Genomic DNA, 20,969 nt, shown 5'->3' with positions numbered 1-20,969 from the left:
GCAGGCTGTTGTCCACACTCTGCAGAGACACGGAAATAAGAAAACACACATAGATATGCAATATGTAATCTCATATTCAAACATCACCACTGTGAATTGAATGTTGTGACAAATCTGTATTCATTTTTGGCCATAAAACTACTGAACAAACAATACTGTCAAAAGTAATTCAATAACTCTTGCTAAGTAATTCAAGCATCTCTCTGATCACATCCAGGGATTAATTTGTGCTATAACAAGCCAGATCTGGGTCCAACGCCTCTCATATTGTGGCTGGTACCTCTTTTGATAGACTTGTAACCTAATTTATATATGAAACAAACAGAATATATGAATAAAAAATTCAAAGTTTAATACTTTACATAGTGGTTTGAAACTGGGGAATATGGGTGTGTGAAAATACTTTTAAATATTTTTTTGAGGAAATGATTTGATTTTTTATTGATAATGTGAATCAGTGTCGTTAATACACATCTAACTGAATGAAGCTTAAACTACAATTTTACAAAACATTAAAACATATAGCACGCAAAAGAACATGGGAGTTTGGACTGTAATTTCATTTTCTATATGGCAATACATTATTTACACACAAATTATATTATAAACATTCATAGGCATACACACATAACCTGTGAAGTGCACGTATGTATCCCAGACAGTGCCTCCTATTGAAAAACATTCCCACGCCTGTGCTCTGAGCTGCTTCCTTAATGTGGAAACTTCGCAAATGCACCCGTCACTGAGGACATTTTTTCATTTTAGCACCTCGGGGTGCAGCCAGGGTCTGTCGAAGGTTTCTTTCGTTAAAGGGAGTTTTTCCTCCCCACTGTCACCAAGTGCTTGCTCAAGGGGGATTTGTTGGGTTTTCCCTATGTAATAATACTGATAACAGTAATAAAGTGTCCTGAGATTACTTTTGTTGTGATTTGGTGTTATACAAATAAAATTTGATTTGATTTGATTTGACCTCCACAATGACACCTAGTGATAATCTGGGACCTCATAATTAACAAATTAAGCACTGACCACATCTATAAGCTACAGCAGACTGTCACAAAGGGAGGACCACACAACACACACTGAGTTCATTTACTGTTGGCAATGGACTGCCAGTCCTCCACTATAGTCTGAATTGGCTGTGCTTGTGCCCTAAACAAAAGCTTGTTTTTCCTCTGGAATAATTTAGTCTCCACTTGCTGTGAAGGTGTGTGTATGTGTTTACTGCGGACTACCCAGCTGCTGACTTATGTAAGGGGGGTCTTAGTGTAAACACATTTCCCCAGTGAGAAATGTGTCAGTCTCTCTCTTTTGTTGTCTCACCTTCACAGCTCATTTACTGCTTCCACGGGAATCAAATAACAGTACAAGCCACCCATAAGAAAAGCTTCAGAGTTTCCTCTCTTCTTTGATAAGAATCGCGCCTCACCTTTTGGGCAGGACCATTTGGAGAAGGCGAGGCAATTACTCACTGTGGCAATAATCTTTTATAAACCTTACAATGGGACATTTTGCTGTTTGATAGGTTAGTCACAGTACACACATACTGCCATAAATTCCGTATCTCTGTTAAATGTGCTGACACACATACAATGAATTGTACCTTTAAATGACAAGATTCTTACAAGCTCTGATTCCTGGCCAATAAGAGTTACCCATTAACTAAGCAGAAAGTATGTTTATGGTGAATGATATATGATACCACTAGTACAGGCTTCACTTGATTAATGACTCACAATAAACTGAGTGTTTTGTTTGTACAGCAGTGACCGCAGCTGTTTCTGCACCAAAGGTAGGGTTACAGCTCTACATAGTATATGTACAAATACACACATTTTATGAGAACAAACTACAAACTGGAGCTAAAGTAGCAAACACTGGCTCCTTCGTATCTATCTACATTTACCTTATTAGACCACATGGCTTTCTGGTGTTGTGTATGGCCTGGTTAACACTATGTGTTGTTTTTCCTGTTTATTGATTTCATAGGTATTTTTCAAGGCCAAGTTATTATTTGTCCATTTACACTCATTAAATGGCAAGAGAAGCTCAGCGTACAGAGTAAAACACAATTTGATTTTGCTAGTCTAAAATAATACTGTACTAAGTGTAAATGACAATATTTTATGAGTAATTTAGTAGTACGGTAATACCTGTACAGGATGTTGTTTTGCAATATGAATTGTAATTCACTGTTAGTCTGTGGTGAGGAAGATGTTAGAGTTAAATATAAATGGAAGACTTTTTTGCTTCATCTGGCACATCAGCCTGGAAGTGCTTCCATTAATCCCTTAATTGTGAAATGTCTAGTATTATTCAGCCTTTGTAATAAAATTCACTTATTCATTTACATGATTTAAAAGGTGTACAATCACTGCAAGAGGCTAGAATTTATAATTTATTACATTTGAGCTTTATTCAGAACTTAAAGCAGATGTATTCCAAACTATATGAAATGACTGTATTATGCAAAGTCTTAAAGGCAACACATTTTGCATGGAATGAGGTGGATTGTGAGTGGATGGCTTTTATGCACTTCACTGATAAAATCACCACAGGCCAGTAAAGCAAATGGTTAGCATTATAACTAATCCCAGTTCGACCTTTGAAACTAATTCCCATGTGAACTCTGTCTCTGTCCATTCTGAGCCCTGCACACAGCCCACTTTGTCTGTCACAGTGAGCACTCAGATTTATCTCTGACAAATAAATTGGAAACTGTAATGATGGACTATGACTTAGTCATGACTTGTAGCCTGCCTTCCTCACTCGTTTGCCACCAACCGGCCTATCTGCCAGTCAATTGGCCCCATGATTTTCATGTGTCTGGGATTATGTATCGTCTATCATCTCAGCACATCCAGCCCCTGCAGCTGTCTGTCATTACCATAATCACCTCTGTCTCCCCCTCGGAAGTTTGCCTGTCTCCTTCTCTGTTCCGACTCCCTCTTAGATAATTTTTTCCTGTCATAGAGACACTATAAAAATCTACCCGCCCACCTCACCCCTCCACTCCCGCTTCACTTTCTACTTCTCATTTCCTCATTTTTCCTCCCTTGCACCCTGCCCTGGATTGATACTTAATGAATCCTTTACATTGCTTAGGACTTTTCCAGCCTCTAAATGGCATATTGCATATCACATGGCCAAATTAAGTACTGCCTCCTCTGGAAGCCATTGGCTTCCATAATACAGTTCCAAATGTCTTAACAAAGGACAAATTCAAACAAGCAAAACCAGCATCAAAATGCCATTACTCACCATATTGTAAAATCTCAAATCTTAAAGGCAATAAATCAAGGCTGTACTGTCATATAATACAAAGTGGATTCATTTGTATGGGTTTTTCCAGACACAGATATTGTGTGGGAATTGCGTCGTCATCTGTTTAGCATCAATGGGAGAGACCCACCTTGAGATCAGGGTCCCAACAGTGTGTGAGTTGGGCCAATCACTGATAAAGGGGTATTGATAAAAAGTCAGTGATTAATCATCTGATTTATGCATCCAATGTAGTTGCTAATTAATAAGGCAAGCCTCCTGGGAAATAGGTCAAAACTATACTTATCATTAAACAGGGGGTGGGGTGGGGTGGTCTTCAGCTCATGTACAACTTAGTTTGTAATGCAGTTGAGCTGTAACCTCTACCATTTCTGAGCATGAGAAATTAATCCAATGTGCTCAAAATATGCGCTATATAATTATAATGCTACTCTCAAGCCTGGCTAATGTCAACTCATTACTTGGCTTGTACAACTGAGCCAGGCTACAAGAGATGGATTTTTTAAATAGCAATTTTAAATTCACATATATAATATTTTTCAGCTTCATTGTTTGGTTAAAGGTGACAAATCTGGATACCTCCTCAGGTCAGTTGAAAAAACTCATCCTAAATTATGGTATAATAAAAAGCGGACTCCTTTTCATGGTCCTGCATTCAGATGAATGTGAACTATTATATTTTCCATGAACTAATGGGTGAAAACTAGGTCTATTATAACAAAAGACAGATACCTCTAGGCTGATAGTAAAAGCGTTAATGACACATTACTGGTATCACAAATAGCTGTTGTGACACAAACATTAGTTGTAATGAAAAAAAAAGTCACCCTCTGCTAAACAGTTCTACATTCATGGGAGGAATTGTAACAGTTCCACCAACATTAACACCAATGTACATTGCACTACCAAGCTTTATCACCTGTTGTCATCATGGAAACAGCATAAACATGATGGCTAGCTAACAGTCTAGCTAGCAGCAAGCTCCTGGAACTCTGTTGTCTTGGAAACTGTCATAAATATGACATTATAATTAGGCAACTGTCATGGTTTCATTGCATTTTACCACACAAAACACTTAGTAATATTTAGACACAGAAACTACTTGGTTAGGTTCAGAAAAAACGTGGTCGCTTTTAGGAACAAAACCATGTTGTTGTCAAGGTCAAAGTCATATGCACAGTTAGGAAATGTGTTTCCCTGTACAATGAAATTCTTACTTCTTAGATGAGCAATAACACAAATCTAAGGCACTTAGGAGGAACAGTGGCTGATGATATCTCCTCTCCTTCCTCATGTCCACTACCATCTCCTTTGTCTTGTCCGTGTTGAGGCTGAGATTATTGTCCTTGCACCATGACACCAAACCGGCCACCTCCCTCCTGTAGGCTGCTTTGTCCCCGCCAGTGATGCGACCTATCACTGCGGTGTCGTCTGCGAACTTTAGGATGATGTTAAGTTGTTAAGTTGTGTTTAGGAACAAAAGAAAATTTTGAAAAATACAATTACAGGTTTGGTTGGCGATTTCTTCCAGAAACATTTTTTGTTACTTTTTTAATTTCTGTATTCACCTCGATGGCAATGAATTTATTAAATGCATTAATAAGAATCAGACATACAGTAGGTCAGCCTAGTGGGGACACAAGGTAAATATAGAAGGCAAGATGGCAAGCATGCTTGTGTTGGCCTATCTCACTATACTCTGCTGATTTTACCCTCAAAAGAAATTTTGACTTTTAGATTCCTCATCTCTTCCCATCCTTTTTCCTCCCTGGCCTGTCAAGAGTAATAAATGTATGACCTAATGGGAGGCTGTGGTAAAACTTGAAAACGGAACCACCACAGAGCATCCCTGGCACACGCCCAGTCTCAGAGAAAATGTCCTCGCTGCCAGCCACCAGCTACTTGACTCGAGTGGAGGCAGAGCAGGCTGATATTAGGGATGAGGGGGTGCAGAGAGCCACTTATATGTGATCTCTGTATCTCATCACTGATGGAAAGAAAAGAGTGAGTGAGTGAGTGGGTGTGAGCACATGCAAGTGGTTTGGGGGGTGGGGGAGGCAGACAGGCAACCGAAAAGAAGATTGAATTGATTTGTGTAACATTCCTGATGACAGCAAAGATGCAGTGAGGCATGAAGGCCATGGTAAAATCTAATATATTCAATGTTAAATTCTAAATGTAGAAAGTCTCACATTCACTTAATTCTGTGTTGCAGTACCATGGTCATCTCAAAGAAAACCTGGTTCCAACAGATCTTACAAACATATGTGATATACAGCTTCTTGGCCACAGAACTGAACACAGTCTAATTAAAGACCTACTGTGAAAGTTAGCCGTCTATCCATTCAGTAAATAGTTTCTCCATTTCCCTTAATAATGTAAAACCACAGCTGGTCACAATATGGGCTGCACATTCTTTTGAACCTAAGGAGCTGCAAGTATAAAAAATGACATTCATTACTCCTGATTTATTTGACTCATTAAAAATGGATAAATCAATTGTGCATATAACATTACAATTGTTATACCCTATTCCTTTTATACCTCTCGAGTACTCGCTTGATTTTTTTTCTTTTATTAAGTGTATAACTATTTTGTGGGTATCCCTTAAATGTGAGTCCCATCTTTTGACCAATGGATTTGGTGTCAAATACATATATAAAAAGTTTAACATGTGAATTTGCATTACTGAAAACAATTAACTAGTAGTGTTGGCAGTGTTGCAGCTCAGTCCCTCAAGGAATTGCTTCCAGTCTAAATGATTCCACACCTAATGTTAATGCTAATGTTCATTGCCAGTGCAGGAAGTACTGTGCCCTTAATGTGGCATGCCAGAAAGTCAGGGTGATTAGGGAGAATGAGGCTGAGGTAGCATCTGACTTTTATACAGGAAACTCAAGATGCATCCTATCACAGACCTGCAATTACCATTTGCCTTTTTATTAACTACAACCACAGTCTTTCCATAACCTTAATTATATCTTAGTTGCCATATGCAGATATAGAGGTTAAGCAAACATTTAAAACAGTTTACATGATGTAATCTGAGGTTTTTCCCCTGATCTTCTAATATTAATGCTTATATGTGGGCATGAGGGTTGAGTATTTAGGGCATGGAAAAAAACAAACCTTTCAAAATGGATGAAGCATTAATGTGCCACCATATTATAAATGTAGCTATATTCATGACTTAATGTATTTTTTCTAGGTGTTTTTGTTTTGTGTGCTAGACCAGTTCACTAAGTTACCGCTAAGATTTTTAAATAAAGATGAAGAAATTGATTTTGCTTTGCCAGTGTGTCTGTAACACTACAGATGCTGGTGAAATGTTAGATTCTTCAATGCTCATCAGTAGAGCTATAATATGATCATTATCTGCAAAAAGTTCTGCAGTTTAAATCAAAAACTGCAGCTTAGTCCATAATAACTGCAGCAGAGTTCAGCTCACTTGCATATGGACATCGGATCAATAAAATCAATTCCAATTTCATCAAACAGTGCACAACAAAAAATGGCAAGGTCAGTTTTAAGGATAGCTATGCAAATAAAAGAAAAGAGACTGAGGAAAAATAGTAAAGTTTCATGGGTTAGAGTTACCAGCTGGGATTATTTGCAGTGTCAGACTTTGTGGTGCAATACCCTGACCGCAGTGAGATAAACCATTCTTATTCAGCGTACCATACTCTTTACTCTACTTTCTCATATATTGCCTTCAGTCTGTCCAAGTACTGCAATTCTGCACCTCACTCTTCCCATTTTTCACTTTAGCACCCAGCTCATAAAAAACTGGACACCTGGTTAGAAAGCAGATATTGTCCTGACTCCCCCATAGATAGCTGGTTGTTTCCTGCCCAGAATTTTATTTTTGAAGTTTTACTATTGGTTAAATGTCAACTTCCCAGTGATATTTTTCACATTTTAAAACCACTGGTGTCCACATCTAAAACACTTTTAACACATAAGGATTTATATGTGCACTGCATTGATTTAAGTGAATTAAAATATAGGAAAATATCCTGTTGTGTGATGTGAATTGGGATGGATATTACCATATGGTAAATTGACTTTTACTTGTACTTTTCTATGCATTGCAGCACAATGAAAAGGCTTTGACACTTTTGCCCATTCACACTCAAACATTCACAGACCAGTAGGACAGCCACTGGGAGCAACCTGGGGTTCATTGTCCTGGTCAAGGACAAACAGCACGTGGACTGAAGAAGCCAGGAATTGACCCGCTATACCTCCAGAGCCACGGTCTGATAAGCACATACTGATACACTACCCAAACAACAATGTACACAACATGCATTTCCCATGATATACAGCATGAATAATGCATTTAAAAGAGTGTTATTCCTATAGTTTGTGTAAAAAAAAGAGTGAAAAGTATCATAACATATTTCAGTGTAAAACCACTGAATATTGCTAAGGTCCGAAACAATTAATAAAAAAATTATCTTCTTTTGTTTTGTTAGCTATATCCATGTTACAGTAGAAAAAGACCTGTTTAGATCAGATATGGCTGTGGGTAATGTGACTATGTTTAGCAGAGTATTGATCCTTAAAAAGCCAAATGTTAGCAGAGCGGGATCCTGTTGCAGGACGACCGTTTTACCTCCTGAGCCACAGTCACCCCATGTGAAGACTCATAGACAACATTAAAAGGAATACAGTATGATAACATAAGCTTGACTAAACTCACACTTGTTTGGCTTGAAAGCAATTGAGTCACTGTAAAAAAGATAAAAGCGTGATTAATAGAAATGTATTATTACAAACAGAAAAGTGAGTGACAGACGTACTGAAGCATCCCCCATTAAAAAAAAGTTCACTGAGATGTGCACATAAACTAGTTTTGAAATGTTCTTTGTATCTTCCAGAAATGGCATATCATACATTCATTTGTGATTCTAATCCATTTAAATTCAAATACAAAGTGGACAGGATATTATTCCATTATCTGTTATCACCAGAGAACAGGCCGCATTTTTGAATATGGATACAATAAGTGCTGAATAATTGTTTTATTTTCTTCATAACAGTGGAGTGGTTGTGGTGGATTTTGTCATTGTGCATTTCCTCTACATGTTTGTAAGAAAAGGAGAATTCAGTTACATATCTGACAATACAATACACCTGTACCTGTATTGTCTGTCATACAATAAAATATTTTTGAAAGGGAAATTTTGAATATCAATACAATGACTGACTTAAGAAAATATTGCATCATTATAATGGTTAGGTAGGTCCACTCTGACTGTGGGAACTCTGTGCTGCCTGAATATTACTCTGTGAGCAAGGTCACTGTTCTTGGTCAGTTTGCCATCTACTGTTGTCACAGACTTGCTCTCACTTTGGCAGTGGAGAGTCTGAGAGCTGTTTTGGCTGTGTGCTGTGTGATGGAGTTTAGTGTCCACACATTCTGACATGCCAAAATGCCTCTTCTCTCCAAAACAGGAAATTCTATATCCTTTTTTAGGATATATGTGTTATCTGATTATCACAGATAAAATTTTGGGGGGTTGTATTGCAACCCCTGGTGTGTAAGCAAAACTTTAAGATACTGCATCACATTATTGCAACAATACTCAAAAGTGAAGACACACACACATAAAGCCAAAAATCAAAACTATTGGTACTGTGACTTGAATAGTACACTATAAATAGTTTGTAATATCACCTCAGTTCCAATGGCCATACAGGCAGCCAGGATGTGACAGCGTCACTCATTAGGTGGGTTTCAATTCATTGGTTCTATGCTCATTTTCAATTTGCATACAAAAAAACCTGAGTGGAATTTAAAAAAATATTGCAAAAAAAAAAAAAAAGACTTGATCCTTGGCTGAGGCAGAAAGGTTACTGTTACTGAAAGCAAAATGTGACAAAATGCAGTGGACCCAAAACAGATCAATGTGAAACAATAATAGTGTAATGTTCCTTAAATTGATATAAGTGACTGGAAAATTAGCACCACCAACTGTTTATAGTGATGAACCCAACTCCTACTATTTGCATAATAATAGTGAATGGAAATGCTTTTTTATTTGCATTTTCTTTTGCTGATTTTCTTTAAATTAAATTCAAATTTGCACTGCATTTGGATAGACACCCACTTATTGTTTAATCCAATTAAACTTCCTGCAGAGTTAAAGTAAGGCAGCTCTACTGTAGAGGTTAATTTAAAGGACGCTGAGGTTACAGGACAGGTCTGTGCTGTGGTTTATGACTCTCCTATAATGAGGACAAACACCACACTTCTTATGAAAGAACTGCCAGTGATTTAACATGTACTGAGTTAATATAACTTCTAGCTGGGAATCAGTGCTAATTCATTTCAAATCAGTTCAGTTTTCTTTATATAGCACCAACATAGATCTTTACATATCAAGGTCTTACAGTATTATCAAGAATAACCAAATAAATCCCCCTTGAGCAAGCACTTGGCGACAGTGGGAATGAAAAACTCCCTTTAACGGAAGAAACCTCCAAGGACCCGGACTCATGGTGGGATGCCATCTGCCTTGACTGATGGAATTTGGGGAGAATGGAAAGAGAAAAGAAGAGCATCAAGGAACAACAAACAAACACTGGGCAGATTGATCTGACTGGTGAGTGCTTCTCAGAAACATAGAGCTCTGGAGTCAGGGATACAGTAACTGCAGAAAGGTACAAGGAGAGAGCGAGGACAGAACACACACTACGAGAGGGAGAAAAGACATGCAAAGGTATATAAATACTTAGAGAGTGAAGGAAAGAAAGAAGAGGAGATGCAGAGGTTGCACAAAAAGGTCAAATTATACTCTTTTTAATAATGACAAACCCTACACATCTGCTGCAGAATTACTATAGTTCAAATTTGATTACACAAAATGCCAGAAGAAATCATACTTCAGTTCAAAAAGACAAAATCTAATTACACATTTTTCAAATAGCAGAGTATGTCTAATTCATTATTTCTTTCATTAGTTATTGTGTTCAGTTAGTTGCTGGTCAGGACTGGAGGGCTACTTTTACTACAAATACTCTCAGTCCTTATCTGGTGAGAGCTGACCTTCAGACATTATCTCCCCCCACTCTCTTCTCATCAAAGGGAGAAATGATAAGAAGTGACTGTGTAGTGATGGAAGCCATCGTGCACTTTTCCCTTACAGCTTGCAAACTGGCCAGCTCTGTTATGGGACTCCCCTGGCGAGAGGTTTACTGCTCGGTGGTCATCGTGGGGGTATGGAGAGGGGGCCATCATTCATTGCAACACATTAAAGGTGAGACGTGACCTTGAGGTCAAACAAGGGAGGACTGGGGCATAATATTAGCCCCGGAGTTTAACTCAACGTGCAGCCCAACACAGCTGCACATGAACACAGTGCATCCCTGGCAGTGTTGTCTCCATACCTTAATGTTTTACCTAACAGAAAAGATGTTCAACAGCTTAGGGGGTCTTTTGAAACTAATGACTGTCATCTCTTTCATGCAATCATAGCACAGTCTTTTCCTCATAGTTACACTGAATGTAACATGTGATTCTATATGATGCATTATCACATTCTCTCTTTATTAACTTGGCATTTAGAGCAATGGTGAGTTATAAATGGACTGACCTTAACACATAGCCAAAGGTAGTTACCTGACTTCCCCTAGTCAGTGCCTGCCCTCTGCTACTCTGAGCAGCTTCAGCTCTGTCTGGCTCACCTACTCCTCTCTGCTGCTGGTGCAGCTGCCGCCAGATAACTGTTAATTCTGTGCATTAAGAAGCTTCGCTCCTAAGTGCTTTCAACGATTTTTCATCAAGTTTCTCCTAAGCACCGGTTTTATTTACATTTTCTTGCCATGTTAAAAACTATTCCCAATTCCTCTTCATCTCCTTCTTTTATTTGCATGAATCCTAAACCCTAAAATAAAATAATAATAATTTTGTATATTTTAGTCTTTTATGCTTTATATTTCGTATTGTAAATAGATGATTATCTTTTGTGTATCCCACCTGTCTTGCCAGGAATCCCTTGATAAAGAGGTTTCAACCTCAAGGGACTCTTTCTCTGGTTAGAGGTTAAATAAATGAAATCATTTAATCATTTTACCTAATTGTTGAAACTAGTTTCTGCAGCATACGTTTGCTATTGTGCAACACATGTTCAGTAACATTTAACAATTAAAAAAGTGCAGGAAATGCATTACTATGCTGTGATACAATGACTCTAAGGGCATATGATGTCTAAACATTTAAGCATATTCAAATATTGGACAGGAAAAGGTAATATCAGTGGAATATCAGTGTTTGTTATTATAGACACAGATGGTGATTCAAATTTAGGGCAGCAGCTGCCAGCCAGTCAATCTGGACAGGGCTGTAATATGGGTAAACTTACTGCAGCTAATCTACGGTGGATTCAGGAGGGTGTAATGATGGAAAAACTGACCCACCATCCTGACTCTCAAAAACAATTTTGAGTCTGTATGGTCTTATTATAAATCAGTCTCTGGAGTGTAACTGAATAATAAAAGTGAGTGGATGTCTTTATATAGATGAGAGTCAGCATTTGGGGTTTCTCAGCTGTACAGAATCACTTTGATTATCCTATAATGTAAACAACCTGAGAACATAAATTACCATAACTGACCTGGTCTCCTCTGATTCCTCCTCCTCTTCTCTTCTGGGTCACATACACAGGAGACAGACATGGGTCAGTACCTTGTTGGGTATGGTGATACTGACTAAACAAAACATTTCCAGTTCAATCTTTTGCATTTCTAAACTCAAACAAGTGCAAATGCTGAAATGCTGAGCAGGGCCATGACTGTTTCTTTGTGAGCAGTAGCCTCACATCAGCTTGCCAAACATTTCTCTTGATCCAAAGAAAGTGACAAATAATTCTGACTGAGGGTGCTTCTGACTTTTGGTGTGAAGCCACGGTCGTGAGATGGCATTTGCACACCCATCTGGTTGCAGCACCTGGTGTTGGTATGCTGTGTTCGAGTGGGATGCAATTAATGCAACATACAAAACTGGGATTTGTTTGTGCTCATTGGTTGGCCCAGTAGCAGCTGCTTTTGGCAGGAGACTGTTCTGAGAGTGGCAGTCAGGGGAGATGGCTCCTTCTCCATGTGTTAATTAACCTGAAGGTGAATGTACAAAGAGGTGCTTTTGGCTGTGTTCTCCCAGAATCCTTCCAGCTCTCATGTCAGCTCATGCAAAAAAAACTTTTTAAAGAGCAATGTTTCTGTCACAGTTCCAGTCACAGCCCTGTGTGTTTGAGAAGTTCTCATGTCATTTCCCCTTCAGCCAGTGGGACTTTCACTCTGTTCCCAAACACCTGCTCCTCATTCCCCCGTTTTCCCCTATACTGTATGCTTAATTTCCAAAAGGATAAGGATAATCACCTTTATTGGCCAAGTATGTTACACACAAGGAATTTGTTTCCGGTACAGAACTGATGGCAGCCATCTGCGGCGCCAACTCAACCGATGGGGGCAATGGGGGGGTTCAGTGTCTTGCCCAAGGACACTTCGACACGTGTACTGGAGGCACCGAGATTCGAACCTTCAGTATTCTGGTTGGGAGACAACTGCTCTACCCACTGCACCACTGTTGCCTCGAAAGCAAAATGTATAATGTAATTACAGTATATAATTACAGACAACTAAACTAACTTCTATAGTCTTGTTACACTGTAAGTACATTACTGTGCCTTTTATTTATTAAATAGTTAGCAAATTCATTTTAAATCCCTTTTAAACACAATGTTCTTAAACCTTTTGTTGTCTAAGCAATTTTGTAATTACCTATTTGTCCTGGTACAGGTACCCACTGACTATTTTTTGATACTTAAGTGTACTGAAATCTGCAGATTATAATCTAAAGCATCACAGAGTAAGGTACTCAAAACATTTGTCTGTGCATATTTGTGCTTTTAATTCTATTCACATAACCCAGAGATGTCAGAGAATCAGAAAATGCTGTAATATGGTGAAGATGAAGCTTTTTGCCATCTCTGTGTAAGCACTGCTGGGGAACAGTAGGTACCCTGCAGTGTAGTGCATCTGTTAACTTCCCGCCAGGCTTTGCCTGTGATGACCCCCACAGTGCAGCGATGCTGAGTGGGAGCTCTGTAGGGGAACTCGGAGTGGGCTGGTGTACAGCGACAGTCCCGCTGATGTATACCCATGTGGGTCACTTTCTGAGAAGTTTGTGCTGTACTTAACACAGATGACTCACAGCCGCGTTGGTTTGTTTTTATGCTCGATGCCAAGAGAGTCCTTCACATAGATGCTGTACATCTTTGTAACAGTACTGCAGAACTTTCAGGTTTGTTGCAGTATCAAAAAAAGGCAGGATTTCTTTTGGGTTGGAATTTGTCACATTAAAATTTCAGCATTTGAATTTTTAAAAGCCAAGACTTTAAGTTCAAAAATATATATGCAGTGTTATTCTGTAATTTGTGTAATTATCCACATCATTTGCATTCAGGTTTGTTCTTGTTGACTTCTTTATGTTTATTGAATAAACTAGTGAACTATAGCGGCAGTTGGTTTCATTAGGACAGAGATATGATGTTTTACAGGGTTAAGTGTTGCTTTAAAAGTTCCCTCAAAAAGGGCAATTACTTATTATTGCTTATTTCTCCGCTGCAGCTTACATATCTGCAAATGAATGCTTGCTTTGTTTAAGAAGTAGCCAGGCTAGGACTTCAACGTTGTTGCACAGCACATTGAGATGGTAAGCACTGTGTGAGCTGAGATAATTTTTAATGAGCTAATGATGGCTTTTTAAATGGTCTGAATATCTTAAATGGATATCGGACGTCTCCAATTTAAACCAACATATTAATTGTTTTGCTTGAACAATTACCACATAGAAAGCCTCTCCAAACAAACCATTCAATATTCATCGTACTGTTCCAGCTAGAGGCCCTTTGAGATTGCTGGTTCAGTGTCCATGCACAGGGATGCTACAATTTATGAGACAAACTTTAGTAATGAGGAATAAACATTATAACTGAAAGAGTGGCATTTATTTAGGCCATAAAGAAGCGGGGCTGCTCTCAGTGATTTTAGAGTGCAATTACTCCTTTACTCTTGCTGCTTTGAAAATGAGAATGAACAGCAAAGGAAACTCGATAGGTATGTGATAAAGTTACTGAAAAGAGAGTGAGCTTAATGTTGCCTCACCTTTTGCTTTTCATAGTAGATTTCCACAGGATTCCTGTAGCTTTCATGTGTATGAGTTAAGCAGTTGGGCTTACTCGCATAAATTCTTTCTGTCCTGAATCACACACTAGCACATACTTAAGTTTGAAATCCATTATAGATCCAGTAATCAGCACCCAAAGGACTGAAACAAGACATCTAGATTTCACCTTCTTCCTGTTTTGTGTGCTTATTATCTGTATATTTGCATGTTAGTTTACCATAAAAGCCACACTAGCAACTTTTTTTTTACACTTAAAGGAGAGTGGGACACTCAGGAAGGAAATGCTCAGAAGTGTAAAGTAAATACTTAGAGGCAAATTAGTTAGAATAAATGAAAACTACAATGTAGCGGCATAAGTGGCAAACCCCCAATGTAAAAATACTCAGTTCAGTACATTTTAATTAAACAGCAAAAAGCACTTATATATTTTCACCAGCTATGTGGACGAAGGTGCTGAATTACCATAGCTGTAGCTGAACTAGCTAACTAGCATGATAAACAGCTGCTAGTGGTAGTCAGACTATCTTAGGTTTAGCTTGGTAACTGTGATTCACAATATTCACAAGAGATCTATTTACTTACTTTTAGTTACTTTTGCCAACCTCCTGTGTCATAACTGTCTGTAAACCATACTTCTTTTAGGGAGATGAAACAAAAGGTGCAGCACAGTTAATAAACAATGATAACGTCCTACATTTTGGTCTCTTCAGCTCTCCATAAAAGATTGCACAGTTTCCTCTTCATCAGTGGCATGAATTTGCACGTCAAAGTTAATCAAAGCTGAACTCAGTGGAAGAATTTCTTCAATTTACTTCACCCCTGCAAGCAAATCCACTGATTGCATTGAAATGAACTCAGTGAAACATTTCCATTTTCTATGTGTTGTAAGAAGCCTTGAAGGGCATCCTGTTGTCTCTGTCATCGCAACTGTGCATCATTTCACTTAAAATCACATCACAACAAATACATTCAATTCAAAGGTAAAACATTCTGTTAATAAAAAAGTATCATGCTTTTATGGTTTTTGCATGTGTTTCCTGAATATGTCACCACTTTTATTAGGTTCGCTAAACAGAACTTAGAGGTGCTAAAGTTTGTGATGTCTTGTGACTAAATTTGGAGGTATTTTATGTTTTCTGATAAAGACATTGTCATCCTCTGGGGAGACACGCTAGAAGTGGAAGTTTATTGTGCAATAAAGCCTGTGAATGTCATCATCGCCAGACCACACCGAGGCAAAGTGCCTTGCATTATGAAACATAAAGCTCAAAGAGATTCAAGAAGAAGACAGTTCGTTGATGTCAAGCTTACAAAGACAGGCCTTCTTATTACGGGACTGACCATCATAAAGCACACTGTCACTTCACCAGGCTTCAAATATACAGAAATGGTGACTATAAGAGCATACACAAATCATTTAAATTTGTTTAATCAGAACTCTTAGCTCTTACAAATTATCTTTTTTTAATATTTGGTAACACCGTTTGTTCCTATTTCCCACCAGGTTCTCCATTGTTCATTCATAGAATTATTCTCTGAGCAGTATGGCTACTAAGACAGATAGTTTAATAAACAGTATACTACTAAAATTTGTAGTAATTTTTGGTGAGAAATAAAGCAGTTGTTAAAGAATTACTTATAAAACTAGCATTTCTCTGATCACAATTTATTAGCTACAACACTACCACAATATAGCATAAAAGTGCCTAACTGTATGTACTGATAAATGTACCGGTTTAGATGACCTAACACTGACCCTGACCCTTTATTTAAAAAACTACATTATTAATAATAATAATAATAATCTGACAAGAGAGCAATTTGCCTTTAATATATAAACTTTAAGTGTTACTTTGAGTGCTTGCCAGTGTGGGTAAATATTTTCAAAGTCAAACAGCTATAATGAATTTTTCTCCTCAGAATGTATAGATTGCATTTTATGTCTAAATTACAAGTCTGTTGCACAAAGGGAAAATGCTGGCAGCTGTTCGCAGGAGAGCTGCAACACCGCATGAGAAGAAGAATGACTCATACCATCAGGGAATCCCTGTCCTTCAGTCTGTTGACGTCTGAAGGATTTACTCAGTGAGGATGAATGTGCTGCTCTCAAACATCCATCGCTAAATGTGACATGTTGGTATAAAGAGGTGGGTATAATTCACAAGGGAGGTCTGAAACTGAATGGTATTATTAAAGGTCAACGCTTGACTCAAGCTACAAAAATAACAATTTAATAAAATAACATGTCCAGAGAGCATTCCAGTGGACTGGCTGGCTGCACTATGCTTAACAGGCAGCAAATACTGATGCTCACTTTAAACACCTACTTCTTTTTATTTTCTTGACTTCTTTTGCCTTTAACACAGGATGTCAGGGCAGAAGTCTTACCTCAGGTCATTAGTCTGTGTTTGTAATATTTAACTATCAAGATCTTTGCTGAACTTTAACCTGACCTCATCCATCCTGTGCATGAATATGGGGGAAATAACTAATAAAAAGGTTGCTCAGCATTAATACTCTGGGTTGGAACAAGAAGAAGAGTTGACAGTCATGCCAGGTGATCTATGAGGTGGCACATAGCTAAATGCTCATGATGGCACTGCAGCATGTTCACAACAATGATAACTTGCTGATGTTTAACAAGTATTGTTTGCCATGTTCGCCATCTCTGATTAGTTTGCTAATCCCCCTGGGGACAAAGGTTGTATGGCAATCCATCTAATACCGGCTAAAAAAAATTTCTGTGAGAACCGAAGTAGTGAACCAAATGATAAATAATTTCACCCCTGGGGTCCCACCGATAAAATTAGTTTTTGAATACACAGGTGAAAATAGAAGTTTGCGTAGCATTTATCAGCCATTTGTATGACTGCAGGCTATATATTCAGTGTTTTCTGAAGCACAAATGCTTCAAATGTTTGTTGCATAATGTAATCGTGAAGTACGAGCTGATTACTGTGAGGCAGAAGTCCCCGCTACATGAATGCCTGGTGCCCCAGGGGCTGAGGGCTTGAGCTGATACTAGCTCCTGTTGTGAGAAACATTGCTGCAAACTCCTTCATTAAGATAATTTTGAGGAAATTCACCTTAGCTGTTGCTGATAATGCTATTTGAGCCCTTAAAAATAATTAAAAACTGCTTTTTGTATTTTTACTACGCAGCTGTCACTGTCTCAGAATAAATTTCTTATGAAACTTGAACCTGCAAACTAGGCATCAGGGAAGCATTTTAGTGAGTGGATCTTCTGACTTTTGTTAACAAGTATGTGCACACACACACACATCCCTGTGTGACACTTATGGGATCACTACATAGACTTACATTCATTTCCAGGACACTTACCCTAACCTTAACCAGAACTTATACTTGCCTAACCTTAACCAAAGTCTACACTTGCTTTAACCTCACGCCCCATTGTTTTCATAAAATTTGACAAACTACGTTGTGGGGACCAGCCTCCGGTCCCCACAAAGATAGTAACTCATGGATTTTGGGCTGTGCAAGTACTGAAAAACAGGGCACCTGTATATGGTTCATTTGGCATATGCTTCTTTCCTGTATGGGGGAAATGAAGCTGAAGGGGAGTTTGCCAGCTGAGAGGTGCCGAACTGTGCGGAGGAAGAGGATAAATAGCATGACCATATACCACACCACAGCACGCAGCACTAAAGCACAGAAACAGGCAGTAGCCATCTACACCCTCCATCTGCAGAGGAAACAAATGAACTGCAATTTTATAGCTTATCCTGCTGTGCCAGAACATATGAATGTGTTGTTTTTCAAAGAGTCACTTGGTAGAAAAAAATGAAGGAAATGCTAACTTTTAGAGAACTGAAAAAATACTAAACAAACTTTGATGAACAAGATGAAGCTGCCTGGCAGATAATACAGACAGCTGTTAATGTTCTCACTTACAGATATTGCGAAGCAGATGACGCGGCTTTAAGCATCTAATGATCGATATTAGAGTGTTCCTGTGTGGTTTTCACCACAGTCCCCTACACACTGCAGAGCCACATTTCTCTATCATCTTGCCAATCGCACCAGCCGTGATGTTAAACGTTACAAAGATGAAATACTGCCGCTTCTTCACTGGCTACCCAGTATTGATTTTACGATGATAGCGCTCGCTTTTAAAACATGATTACATGGCCTGCAGATATATTTTTAATTCTCTTTGAGTCTGTGTGAAGCCTCAGATCTTCCAGGCACTTTAAAGCTGTTGAAAGCCTTTGAAACAAGGTGCCCAAGAAGCACAGGGTCACTGAATTTGTCTCAGATTTTTAAATTTCAGCTTATTTTATTGCTGATTTTCTTTAATGTATTATTTTATATTTTACATTATGTTTTATGTGTTTTGTGTTAACCTTTAAATTTCATTTTGTTAAAACTATTAACACATAAAAACATAACTTGATAACATCAGGAGGTGAAAACCCAGGTTTGCTATTAAAAGGCGCTGACAGCCAATGAATTTCTCCTGCATCGATAGGTAAACAACGGTATATGTACTGATGAAAAGAGATGTGTAACACTCTAAACAAATTGAGAATCCACATACTTTAACTGGCATGATGCAGACATAGCAACTTCTGCAGCCCTACAACAATTCTATCATAATACTAAATTTGTTAGAAAAAAGGTCTCACGAGTGAGAGTTTGAGCGGCTTGTATAAACTGAGTTGCTTCTGTGTAGAAATACTAGAACATACAAACACCTAATTTTTTTTTAGCTTTAGGTCATGTCTAAGATGAGAATGCACTGTTGTAACATTGTAGATTAGTCAGAAAACAAGGAAAAGCACCATGGGCCCTTTAACATCTTTACTATTTTTATTGGTATGAGAGTGTGTCCCACTTCCACAGTACATGTAAGGGTTTTTTTATGTAATGTCTCACTGAGCATTGTGCCTTTCAACTAAAGTAATGAAGACAAAAGAAAACATACATATTGTCTCACAATGCAATGCACAAACGAAACAGAGGAACAACTCTCAGCTGCAGAAACTTTAGCCAATTGTAGGTGGTGATGAGGCAGCTACAGAAAGACCCATAGAGGTTTTAATCAGCCTCAATGAAAACACCTGTGTGGGTGCAGGCAGGTCCTTTTAAAAGAGTTACTCCAGCCTGCCCCAATCCTTTGTGTGTTAGACAGTCCATGCTTGTTGAATAAAAAGTTTCTGAAGCATTTGTAACAAAGCTCAAAGGCCTGCAGTAACTGTGTCCCTTAAACAAACGGTCTTTTCACATTAGAATGTACTTTCACTAAACAAATGCCTCTAATCAGCAGAGTAGGATTTTAAATGAAGGCACATTAAAGCTCATTAACTGTTTTTCATCTCCTTGTACATAGATAAAAACTTTTGTTATAAGAAAGTGGAGAAAAGGGTGGTGGATAATTTGCTGGAGTGTGTAACTGTAGAAATACTCATGGAAAAATGTTGTAATAAGCTGTATTTATAGAGCACCTGGAGCCAGCATAGAAAATTTTTTGACTGGATGGAGGAAAATTATTTGACAATAAGTCATAAATTAATGTTCATATGTGGTGACTTCAATATAGATTTGTTAAATCCTAACAAGCACACAGGAACTGAGGAGTTTATTAACACAATATATAGATGCAGTTTATACCCAAAAATTACAAAACCAAGTAGAGTAACAACCCAGCATGCAACACTAATAGATAATATACTTACCAATGTTATTGACAGCAAAATGACAAGTGGATTACTTATAAATGATATAAGTGATCATCTACCAGTATTTGTGGTTTATGAGGGCCAGTATAGAAAAGAGAGGCCAAAAACAAATCTTTTCTATAGGAGGGTGACGAATGAACATGCTGTAAGGAGGCTAAAAGAGGATTTTATGGGGCAAAACTGGGAATCAGTTTACAGAGAGGAAGACTTAGATAAAGCATATGAGCAATTTTTAAATATATTCAAGAAAGTATATGACAGGAACTGTCCTCGTAAGCAGTATAAAAACAAAAAGAATTACAGTGGGAAACCGTGGATGAGTAAGGGATTACAGAATGCATGTAAAAAAAAGAATGTGTTATATAAGGAATTCATAAAGGACAGATCAAAGAAGGCGGAAGAAAAATATAAGTCATATAAGAACAAATTAATTGAGATTTTGAGGAGATGTAAGAAACTATATTACTCTAAAGTATTAGAGGATAATAAAAATAACATGAGAGGTACTTGGAATATATTAAATAAATTGATAAGAAACAGTTCCAGCAAGAGTAACTACCCTCAATATTTCATGGATAATGATACACCGGTCAATAGATTGGAGGATGTAGTTTAATAGGTTCTTTGTGAATGTTGGTCCTGGTTTAGCAAGAAGCATTTGTACAGATGATACATCCGTCACTATAAATAACAATACAATTGAAAGGAATATGTGTTCTATGTTTCTGAAGCCAATAGTTGAAAAGGAAATTATAGAGATAGTGAATAAATGTGGTAACAAAACATCTAGTGAT

The sequence above is a fragment of the Monopterus albus genome, unplaced genomic scaffold (genome assembly GCF_001952655.1).
Source record: "Monopterus albus unplaced genomic scaffold, M_albus_1.0 scaffold247.1, whole genome shotgun sequence".
Lineage (NCBI taxonomy): Eukaryota > Metazoa > Chordata > Actinopteri > Synbranchiformes > Synbranchidae > Monopterus > Monopterus albus.
Note: the sequence above shows the minus strand (reverse complement) of the source record.